The sequence below is a fragment of the Scyliorhinus canicula genome, chromosome 2 (genome assembly GCF_902713615.1).
Source record: "Scyliorhinus canicula chromosome 2, sScyCan1.1, whole genome shotgun sequence".
Taxonomy (NCBI): Eukaryota; Metazoa; Chordata; class Chondrichthyes; order Carcharhiniformes; family Scyliorhinidae; genus Scyliorhinus; species Scyliorhinus canicula.
In genome coordinates, this window is record NC_052147.1 from 17127741 (window position 1) to 17140156 (window position 12416).

Here is a 12416-nt window from a genome sequence, read left to right on the forward strand (position 1 = left end):
CGCCGATCGGCGGGGGGGCCCGCGATGGGCCGAAGTCCCGCTGCTGACAGGCCAATCCCGCCGGCGTGGTTTAAACCACCTCTGTGCAGGCGGGATTGGTGGCGCGAGCGGGCCCCTGGGGTCCTGGGGGGGCGCGGGGCGATGAGACCCTGGGGGGTGCCCCCACGGTGGCCTGGCCTGCGATCGGGGCCCACCAATCGGCGGGCGGGCCTGTGCCGTGGGGGCACTCTTTTTCTTCTTCCGCCGCCACCACGGCCTCAACCATGGCAGAGGCGGAAGAGACCCCTCCACACGCATGCGCCGCTGGTGACGTCAGCAGCTGCTGACGCACCGGCGCATGCGCGGACCGGCGAAGGCCTTTCGGCCAGCCCCAAAGCCGGGCGGCGTAGCGCCAAAGGCCATTGGTGCCAGTTTTGGCGCTGGCCGGCGGGGTGGAAACCACTCCGGCGCGGGCCTAGCCCCTAAAGGTGCGGAGAATTCGCACCTTTGGGGAGGCCCGACGCCGGAGTGATTGGCACCACTCCGCTACGCCGGGACCCCCCTCCCCGCAGGGTAGGGCAGAATTGCGCCCCATGTCTTCTAACTAAAGCCCATTCTCCCATAAGAGACGTTCACGCACCTTATCATCATTTATTCCAAAGGCAATTTGATCCTGAATCATGAAGAATTTTAAAGTCCTGAAGTTACACATTTGTACTTTTAACTTAAGGTCGATATGAAACCTATCAAGGACTCGCCCGTCTTCTGCGTGCACATTGTAAATATGTATCGCTCAAAAGTTTCATTCTTTTCCGGCGTGCAATGCCAATCAAATTTTTAAATGACGGTATCAAAGCTTTTACTCTCGTCCTCTCGATTATATACATAGGTGTTATAAATCTCAATTGCCTGCAGATCTGCTACCCTTAGCTACAATGCTATATTTCTTTCATCTGGCTGCACTTGTAATCCTAGTTACTCAAAGTTATTCAGGAGTTTTTAAACTTTTCACCTTCTTCTTGCACTGGTTTTTCATTTTCCGAGATTTCCTTTTGTTCCACGTTTTCCTTGTACCATCATTTCACCAAATTTGAAGACTGTGTCCTAAAAATATTCACACTTCTGATCATTAGTTTTTGATCACCCGCCAGATACCGTGTTATGTTCTTTTACAGAGACAAGTACTGAGTTGGTGTACTGAAGAACATCTAGCTCAGGACTAGTCAATTTTATCATAGTATAATAAACTGTGGGGAGGAAACTAATGCCATCAAACTGGAACTAAAACAAGCACGACTAGCCATGACAAATCCTTCTCCAGACACCTCCCAGGTTACAGTGCCAAGTGCTATTACTTGCCTGACACCTACTGGTTGGAGGCTATTTATATTTACACATACACTTGCTTATGCATATCATCTCAGGGTCCACACCCCCATCTGGTCCAAGAACATGCACAACTCCTTCGCCATCCCAGACCTAGCCATTGATTTGGGACTCGATCTATCCATCCGAGGTTCCACTACACAATTAAAGTCCTCGCCCATCATCAACTGGTGTGAATTCAAATCTGGGATAGATCCTAACAATTTCTTAAAGTCCATGTCATTCCAATTAGGTGCATACACATTCATCAGCACCACCAATGTCCCCGCTAATACCCCACTCACTATCACAAACCTATCCCCCAGGTCCCGCACCTCCTGGCCACCACAAATACAGTCTTCTTGCGAAACAAAATCATGACCACGCTCGACTTTTAACCAAATCCTGAATTAAATGCTTGCCCCATCCAACCCTTCCCTAGCCGCATCTGCTCCTTAACCCATAAATGTGTCTCCTTGAGGAAAATCTCCACCTTCTAACTCTTTAGGCGCATGGACACCCGGGACCTATTAATCGTACCATTTAGTCCATGCACATTCCATGTTACAACCCTCACCAGGGGCTTCTATTCCTCCCCTCTACCAAAATCCACCATCCCCATCAAGCTTGGACCCACCCAAACCTCCATCCCCTCACGAAACTGGGCCCACCGAAGATGGCCACCTCCTTCACCTTCATCCAAACTCAACCAACATACCAAATGCATTGCCAAATCATCCCCACCTGCCGACCCCCCTACTCCTCCCCCTCCCACCACTCAGGCTAACCCTGGCAGCCCTCATCCCCACTCTGCTTCCGTTCACTAGCATCTCCTGCTGGCATGGTGACTCCCACCTGGAGACTCAGAGAAAGAGCCCCATGTATGCCTTCCAAACTCCCCATCCTCCGAGTTCTGCTTGCACAGCCACATCCCCTCCTTGACCCACCCTTTTATCATCTCCATCAATGTCCCATAGCCATTACCCAACCGTGCTCCTGAAGGCAGTCGAAAATTAATATTTCTGGTCCTCAAAAGTTATCCAAAGTTTGGCCGAATATAGCACCCCAAACTGAAAATGCTCTGCCTTAGCTTTATTAAACCCCGCCCATCTCTTGGCCAAGTCAGCACCGATGTCCTGTTAGATCCAAATCCGACTGCTTTCCCAACTGCAGCCCAAACTCGTCTTGGCCCACCTCAAGATCTTTTCTTTGTCCTGAAACTTGTGCATACGCACAATAACCGCCTGCAGCGGCTCCCCAGCCCTCGCTATTGCCTCAATGACCTGTGGGTGTGGTCCACCTCCGGGGCCTCGTCCAAGACACTCTCTTGTACCAACTTGGCAAAAACCTCACGACGTAGCCCATGGCACTTGTTCTGTCCACGTCCTCTGGCAGGCCCACCATATGAAGATTTTGCCGCCGGGACAATTCTCATGGTCATCCACCCTCACACGCAGTACCTGACTGACATCCCCCAGGATTGCCAGCTCTGACTCCAATGACATAACTCAGTCACTTTGGTCAGACACCACCTTTTTTACTTACTGGATCGTCGCTCCTTGCGCCTCCAAGCACCTCCCCACCCGGTCCAAGGTCCCGCAAGAGGTGCTATAGCACCCTTAATCGCGCTCGACCAGTCTCCCTGCAACTCCTATCGTTGCTGCCAAAATTCCTCCTTAGTAAAGCTCAGCTATTGCTCTATCGGCAGTTTAACCATCGACAACGATGACCTGTCCTCTCCGCCATCTTGTCTGCATCACAAGTCTCTTCAAAATCTTCGGCCAGGGTTCTCACCAACTTGAACCAGGTTTGATACCCCGTAGACATTCCAATTTCGGGGAGAAACAATCACCTTCCACTCTCCTCACTTTATCCATAAAAATCACCCATTAATCAGGTAAAAAGGACCAAAACTGACACCTCCAAGCAGGAGCCACCTCCTGTGCGACCAATCAGACCATGAACCAAGTCGAACATTTCTAATTAATGCAGAACAGTAAGCAACAAAGCCAGAATAATATTGGCCTCATGTCAAAACCTGAGAATAAGTCAGAGGAGGTCATGTTTGAACTATGTTTTTGCTAATATCCATGTCTGATCATTGAAGGACAGAAGTAACAGCTAGGGAGGAAAGCAAAGAAAAGCAATGAGTCAGACATTTAGACGGTGATTTTCAACTGAGGCAGACATCGGAGTGTTGGTGGCGGACAGATCACTTGCACTCAATGTTGACTGTGGAAAGCCTAACTGAATTTGGTGACAGATTCTCATTATAAAAAACTGTTCAGCTACCAGTTCTAGAGACGCACTGACAGGCAACCTGCTGATTTTGGGGATGGGGCGCGCAGAAGTCTGTTCATTCCTCGGTTAAGACCCATCAGCAGAAACACAGAAGGACAAGTAGAAACCATAATGACTTTTGTAGGGGGAGGAGATTCATTCATATTTGCCCTAGTCCCAAAAAATCAGTTAAAAACTGAGCAAATATTTTCCAAGCACCTTCCCTTTAAATGCTGCTGGTTAAGCCACTTCATATTTAGTTGCACCGGGCAGTGACCAATATTACACTCGGTTCAAAATGTATGATAGGAATCAGGGATTAAGGTGTAATGGTAGTGTTACTAGGTAAGTAACTCCAGAGGCATAGACTAATGCTCTAAGGACAAATGTTCAAGCCCCACCACAGCAACTGGTGGAATTTTCAATTAAATGATAAGACAATATTAAGGCCACGTCACGAGATTTGCAGTGCTCGGAACGCCTCGCGAAATCTAATGAGATCTTGCGAGAAGTTGCAATCTGGATCTCGCCTAGTGAGGGCGAGATCCAGATTAACATATTTAAGTGCGCCATTAGGTTCATTTAATTATGCCTACGTTGGATTCTCCCAAGGTCTGCGAACTAATGGCCTCGCCATGGCACCATTTAGCACTGGTCCACAAAACATGGACCAGGCGTAATGGCACCTGGGGAATTCCCAGGCCATTGGAGGCCTCCTGGTGGCTGGGTCCTGGGCAGGGTGGTATCCTGTCACTCCTGCTGCCACCTGGGCACCACTTGCCTGGCACCTTGACACTGGCATCTGGCACTGCTGAGCTGGCAGGGGCACTGCCAGGGTGCCAGGTTGGCAGTGCCAAGGTGCCCGGGTGCCAGGTTGCCCATACTAGGGATTGGGTCGGGGTGCCCTGCCCTTAAGAGGTGGGGGAATCGAGGTCCCTCTAGGAAGTAGGTTGGTGCAGTGGAGGGATGGGGATCAAGAAGCAACGGTGGAGGAGCAGAAGGGGGGGGCGTAGGATTGGGGGTGGCATTTAAAAATGGTGCTCCAACCTGTGAGTCATCTTCCTGCACTCATTGCAGGAAATGAGGTAAGTGTAGTCTCAGCGGGGTGTTCGCAGCCAAGGCCAAAAAAAAACTGCAGAGTCCCATTAGATAGCGGGGTCATTCTTGGCGCCACTTCCCTATACATGCCCAAAACGAGATTTTTTTTTGAGTGTCAAATCGTGCCTCAAAAGCTAGTCTCATGAAACTGTTGGGTAGTCACAAAAACCCATCTGGGTTAACTATGTCCTTCAGCGAAGGAAATCATCTGTCTTTACTGGTTTGGCTTGTGACTCCAGACCCTCACAATATTGTTGACACTTAAATGTCCTCTGAAATGGCCTGGCAAGTCACTTGGGTGTAACACATATCTACAGAAAGGTCAAAAGGTCTGCCTGGCATTAACCTTGGCACCAGAAATGACAGTAGCATATCCTACTCATCTGAGGCCCCAGCACTGATCTTTGTGGAACTCCAACTGTAAAATCACCCATTTATCTTGACTCTCTGCTTCCTGTGAGCTAACAAATGCTCTATCCATACTAATATGTTACCCCCTACACCATGAGCTTTTATTTTCTGTAGTGATCTTTGATATGGCACCTTATCAGATGCCTTTTGAAAGTCCAAGCGCGTCACAAGTTTTGCTTTATCCACCTTGCTTGTTACCTCCTCAGAGAACAAGGGCAGCACGGTAGCACATGTGGCTAGCACAGTGGCTTCACAGTGCCAGGGTCCCAGATTCGATTCCCCGCCGGGTCACTGTCTGTGCGGAGTCTGCACGTTACCCCCGTGTCTGCGTGGGTTTCCTCCGAGTGCTCCGGTTTCCTCCCATAGTCCAAAGATGTGCAGGTTAGGTGGATTGGACATGCTAAAATTGCCCTTTTGTGGAAGTGAGGGCTTAAGTGGGTCGGTGCAGACTCGATGGGCTGAATGGCCTCCTTCTGCACTGTATGTTCGATGTCTATGTCTAAACTCTAATGAATTGGTCAAACGCAATTTCTAAGGGCATGAATTTGACAGGCGTCACACGTTCAAGGACATTGTTACAGAAGAGTACTAGAGATGGGGTGGTAGTCTTCAAGGAAGTTGAGGCCAAAGGGTGATTTTGTGAGGAGATGGGTAATGGAAGCAAATTTAAAGGAGAAGGGACAATGCTTAAGAGTGAGAGTTATTAATGGTATCAGCTAACATGAGGACCAGGAGTAGATTAGTCAGAGTAGAGTGGAGGGAACAAGAGGAAATTAACTCAGAGGGCATGAGGGAGGATATAGAAAATAAATTAGAGAAAAGTGTGAGTTCAGTGCTAGGGCAAGAGGGAACTTTACAGGAAGTTTATTCCAGTGATTTAGTGGAAAGAAGGGAAATGGCAGAGGCAGCTGCTCGGATGGTCTCATTTTAGTGACAAAAGTGTCTTTGAGCTCCTCGCACTTATTGTGGAAGGTGTAGATGGAAGGAACAGGAGAGTGGGGTTTATGAAGGCAATTTTCAACAGGCATAAGAAGCTGGGGATTAACCTTTTATTCCAGGATAATCCTGGATTAGTGATCAGTTTTAGCAGACAGGAGCAGCGCACCAAAAGTGTTTTTAATCTGACAGTGAATGGCCTGAACCAATTGTCTGCTATATCCTTTCGTATCTCCGCCCTTTGGAATTAAGGATGCACAGGTGATGGTCATACCAGGGAGAATGGTTAGTGCATGATTAATAATTTGACTGAAGACTAGAACGTGAGATGTGAGAAAATCAATTGTAGAAATGTTAAGGCGAATGGAGAGTCAAAGGAAAGAGAGTTGGGATTTTGAAAGTGCCGTTGTAAATCAATTAGAGCATAGATTTTTCTAGGGGTAGACACAGAAGGAAGTAGGGTTAAGGCTTAGAAGAGGATATGGGTGGAAAGTGATACAGGAATGTTATCAGAGGTGGATTTATCTGTGATCGATACAATGGGAGATAAAAAGTATAGGATTTTCTTGCATTTTTTAGTCTTGTCCATTTTTTCATTTTTAGAATTAATCCTTGGGATTGGTATTTCCATCCAGTTGCTGTTCAATTTTGGATGGTAACTAAGAGTATTTATTTTGATTCTTCAGGAACTCCAGCATCCATTGTCACTCCCTGCATTTTCTTCCAGAATTAACAGTATTTAAATAATATGTTAATACTGGGAATTGATCATCAAACATAATTTCTTCCATGAACATCGTAACTAGGTTTAATCAGGTTCATTTTTGTGAGACTTCACCTGGACAAAGTATACAGCAGGAGTATCTCTCAAAAAGGCACCCAAAGGAGATTTTTAGTTTCAAATTTTAATATGGTCATGGTTAATGTTCCATCTGAGTTGCATGACCTCACAGCAACTGGACGTTTCCACTGAGACCAAGTATAAGTTAGCCTCTTTGCCTTGTAGTGCATTCGCAGTCAAACAAAAAAACTATTCTATGCTATGATTTCCAAGTTGGTTAAAAGTCGGATTATAAATTAGAAAGGAACATTCAGGAATTGAAGCACTGTTTCCATATAATTAAAGGGATTTCACATTTGAGACAAAAAGAATACATGCAATCCTTGACTTTACAACATTTGGGTTACTATAAACTGCACTTACAACATTTATAAATTGGCATTCTTATTTTAATTTTACAATGTTGGTTTAGACATTTAGAACCTACACCCAGCACGCTCATGTGTGCATTGATACAGACAGTTGAACTGTTTTCATTAGGTTGGTAATGAGTGTTTTATCATAAGAACATAAGAACATTAGAACTGGGAGCAGGAGTAGGCCATCTGGCCCCTCGAGCCTGCTCCGCCATTCAATGAGATCATGGCTGATCTTTTGTGGACTTAGCTCCACTTTCCGGCCCGAACACCATAACACTTAATCCCTTTATTCTTCAAAAAACTATCCATCTTTATCTTAAAAACATTTAATGAAGGTGCCTCAACTGCTTCACTGGGTAAGGAATTCCATAGATTCACAACACATTAGGTGAAGAAGTTCCTCCTAAACTCAGTCCTAAATCTACTTCCCCTTATTTTGAGGCTATGCCACCTTGTTCTGCTTTCACCCGCCAGTGGAAACAACCTGCCCGCATCTATCCTATCTATTCCCTTCATAATTTTATATGTTTCTATAAGATCCCCCCTCATCCTTCTAAATTCCAACGAGTACAGTCCCAGTCTACTCAACCTCTCCTCGTAATCCAACCCCTTCAGGTCTGGGATTAACCTAGTGAATCTCCTCTGCACACCTTCCAGTGCCAGTACGTCCTTTCTCAGGTAAGGAGACCAAAACTGAACATAATACTCCAGGTGTGGCCTCACAAACACCTTATACAATTGCAGCATAACCTCCCTAGTCTTTAACTCCATAAATGAACCTGTTAACATTTCTTGGTGTGGAGATGCCGGCGTTGGACTGGGGTGAGCACAGTAAGGAGTCTTACAACACCAGTTTAAAGTCCAACAGGTTTGTTTCAAACACTAGCTTTCGGAGTACTGCTCCTTCCTCAGGTGAATGAAGAGGTATGTTCCAGAAACATATATATAGACAAATTCAAAGATGCCAGACAATGCTTAGAATGCAAGCATTTGCAGGTAATTAAATCTTTACAGATCCAAAGATAGGGGTAACCCCAGGTTAAAGAGGTGTGAATTGTCTCAAGCCAGGACAGTTGGTAGGATTTCGCAAGCCCAGGCCAGATGGTGGGGGATGATTGTAATGCGACATGAATCCCAGGTCCCGGTTGAGGCCGCACTCATGTGTGCGGAACTTGGCTATAAGTTTCTGCTCAGCGATTCTGCGTTGTCGCGCATCCTAAAGGCCGCCTTGGAGAACGCTTACCCGGAGATCAGAGGCTGAATGCCCTTGACTGCTGAAGTGTTCCTCGACTGGAAGGAAACGTTCCTGCCTGGTGATTGTCGCTCGATGTCCGTTCATTTGTTGTTGCAGCTTTTGCATGGTCTCGCCAATGTACCACGCTTCGGGACATCCTTTCCTGCAGCGTATGAGGTAGACAACTTTGGCCGAGTCGCACGTGTATATACCGCGTACCTGGTGGGTGGTGTTCTCACGTGTAATGGTGGTATCCATGTCGATGATCTGGCACGTCTTGCAGAGATTGCCATGGCAGGATTGTGTGGTATCGTGGTCTCTGTTCTGAAAGCTGGGTAGTTTGCTGCAAACAATGGTTTGTTTGAGGCTGGATGAATGTAGCTCCAACAACACTCAAGAAGTTCAACACCATCCAGGACAAAGCCGCCAGCTTGAATGCTCCCTCTTCCAGAAACATTCAATCCCTCCACCACTGACAAACAATGACGGCAGTGTATATCATCCACAAGATGCACTGCAGGAACTCACCAAGATTCCTTAAGAAGCACCTTCCAAACCCACTGTCACGGCCATCTAGATGGACAAGGGTCGCAGATACCTGGAAACACCACCACCTGGATGTTCCCCTCTAAGTCACTCACCACCTTGACTTGGCAATATATCGCTGTTCCTTCATTGTTACTGGGTAAAAATCCTGGAATTCCCTCCCAAACAGCACTGTGGGTGTACCTACGCCTCAGGGATGGTTCAACAAGGCAGCTCGCCACCATCTTCTGAAGGGCAACTAGGGATAGGCAATAAATGGTGGCCCAGCCAGCAACACCCACATCCCATAAATGAATTTTTAAAAGTCCATATTCGTCCAAGTGGACCATCGACTCAAAAGACGTCAGGAAGACAGCGGCAGAGATAAAACCAAAAATGGAATAAGGCAACATGTAAATTCATAAAAGAAAAACCAGAAACACAATGAAATGGCAAAACCAGAGTGGAGAAGGATTTAAACTGAAATATTTTAGTTACTGTCTCAAAAAGGTAATTGCAGACAAATATCAATACAAAGAAAATTCTTAATTTCAACTTAATTCCTTGCCCCTATATCTGGAAGTTAGCTAATCAGCTGAATAATACAGAATTAAAAATGAAAAACGCAGATGGGAGAGAATTATATCCAAAGATTAAGATTACAAATTGACTTACACATTGTCCAACACAAAGCAAATATATATGTCCAACACAAAGCAAATAGATATAAGGAAACAATTAGCTGTGAGTAAAGTTCTAAAGCAAATTAATTTTACAATTGAAAAGAGATAAATTGATCAATCCGTGTATAAACTAAAGAGTCTTACTTACTAAATATCCATGGCTAATTTAATTGATAATCATAAGCCACAGAGCTAGCCACTTGTGCTACCGTGCTGCCCTTAATGCTTGCTACAAGGCCTGGGAGAGTAACAAAGGAATTTGCTTGCAATCTGGATGGATAGTCTTTCCAATTGTAGATCAAGTTGACACATTTGGTTCAAGTCCTAAATGCTTTAATTCACAGAATAATAGTTAGAGTTTCATAATTTAGCTGATAGACCATATGCTTGTGGAAATTATACAAAGTAAAGAAATGTGCAATACCATCCCAATTTAGTGGGCTGTCTTATTTAACTTAAATGGAATAAATCCTCTACTCTGTCCTACAGACACAGTGAACTGTGCTTCCTGATTAATTTTGCGGTCCTATTTCCAAAGTCCAGACTGCCCTTTTAAGGTGTTGAAGATTGTGCTTTTTCCAGGCTATTCAATTGCCGTTCAACCACAGGTTGTGTGTATTTTGTGAGTACATTTTGAAGTATGTTTTAATTATCAGGGCTACCACCTCAGTAGGCCATGCCTGGTTTAGCTAGAGCTACCCATATACATGATAGCGAAATAAAGATCTTAGACTGTGATGCTTATACAACAAAAGCTGAAAGCAGAAGTAAGCTATTCTATCCTGAACAGGAGGGTAAATATGTTTTCTAATTCATCCCAATTCAATTTTGCTTTCCACTAAATAGTTTTTTAAAAAGTATTTTATTCCAAACTCAAACCAATTATTATTATTACAGACAGCATCCACACATAAAATTAATATACAGTTTGTACAAATGTTTCCCCTTTATATCCCCCCTCCCCCTGGTGACAAACAATTCCTTAAACTTGGATAAGAACAGATACCATCTCGCGCAGATCCCTTCCTCCGACCCCTTTAGAGTAAACATAATCTTCTCCAGGCTCAGAAATTCCTGTACATCTCCCCTTTACGCTGCCTCCCCTGGCAGTGCTGCTGACTGCCAATTCTGTAGTAACTTCCACAGGGCAATCAAGGAGGCAAAGGCCACCACATTGCGCACTCCCCCCGCTGCTCCGGCATTTCTGACACACTGAATATTGCCACCAGGAGGCATGTTGTAACCCCAAACCCCCGTGTCCCCGACAAAACATCAAACACAACACAGCCCATCCCTAACCCTCCCCCCAACCCATGGTGGCGGACATAACCATTCGCCTCTTTTGTTGTCTGAAAATAATGCTTCTTCCCCTGGAACTGCACCCACAACTTGACAGCATACAGCACCCCAAACCAACTTTGTTTTGAAAGAGTGCCGCCTTCGCCCTGTTGAACGACATCTGCCTCTTGGCCAGTTCAGTCCCAATGTCCTGGTATAACTTTACCCGATTCCCCTCCCAGGTACAGTCCTCCATCACCTTTGCCCACCTCAGGATCTTCTCCTTATCCTGGAATTTGTGCAATCACACAATCACAGCCCGGGGTGGCTCCCTCGAGGACTAGTGGCCCGATCCACTCAGGGGCCCTCTCAAAGACCTTCTCATCTACCAGCTTCCCAAACATCTTCGACATGTAACTGGTGGCACTAATTCCTTCCACTCCCTCTGGCAGTCCCTGAATATGCAGGTTCTGCCGCCTTGACAGATTTTCCTGGTTGTCAACCCTCGCCCGCAGCACCTTGCACATCTTCCCCATCATCGCCATCCCGGCCCCCAATGAGACGATTTGGTCGCTCTGATCCATAACCGTCTTCTCCACCTCCTTGAATGGTGCCCGCTGCACCTCCAGCCGCTTCTCTACTTGCTCCAGGGACCCGTGAAGAGATGCCCTTGTACCCTCAATCGCCACCGACCAGTTCACCTGCATCTCCTTGCGCTGTTGTCTAAATTCCCCTTGATTAAGTTCATTAAGCTGCTCCATCTGCAAATAGGCCATCGACGACAACCCATCCCCCTTTGCCACCTTTCCCACTGCTGCTGCACCACGAGGGTCCTCCAATCCTGGACGAGGGCTCTTACCCACTTTAATTGGGTCTGGGAGCCCGTCGTCATCACACACCAGGGTAGAATCCACCACCCTCCTCTTTCCTCATGATTCATCACCAAAAATCACCCATCAGATGGGCAGAAAGTTTCAAAACCTCCACCTCCACGCAGGAGTGTGCAACCGGCCACACCCCAGCCGCCACCAGGAGTCGCTTTCCACCAAATAGTTAAGAGTGTAAATTATGTATCACTTATTGAGACAAACCATCAAATTGTTTATGGTTAAATCTCTGGCAAAAAATAACTTCCAATTAGCTTCTTAGAAATTTTTCATCTGAATTTAGATTCACAACCCAGTTCGAGGTTTTCCTGAGGAACTATGCCCCTTAAAGCAAGCTGTAACTCAATGCAAATTTTAAAATAACCCGTCTGTTATTTCCAAGATAATTTCCATCGACAAAAATGCCCCAAAAATCCTAAAATGTGACATGGCTTGAGGCGGAAAAATCTCTTGTTGCAAAAACATATCTAAAGTATCACAATTTGGTTATTTGACAGTACTCTGAGCACACAAAATTTGGCTAGAGAAACATCTAGCATT

At 46.0% G+C, this 12416-nt stretch overlaps 1 protein-coding gene across 1 annotated transcript in view; it reads right to left on the reverse strand.

Annotated features, from left to right (window-relative positions):
* LOC119951242 (latent-transforming growth factor beta-binding protein 2-like) overlaps positions 1–12416 on the reverse strand; it is a 677784-nt gene that overhangs the window by 113737 nt on the left and 551631 nt on the right. The window lies entirely within an intron of this gene.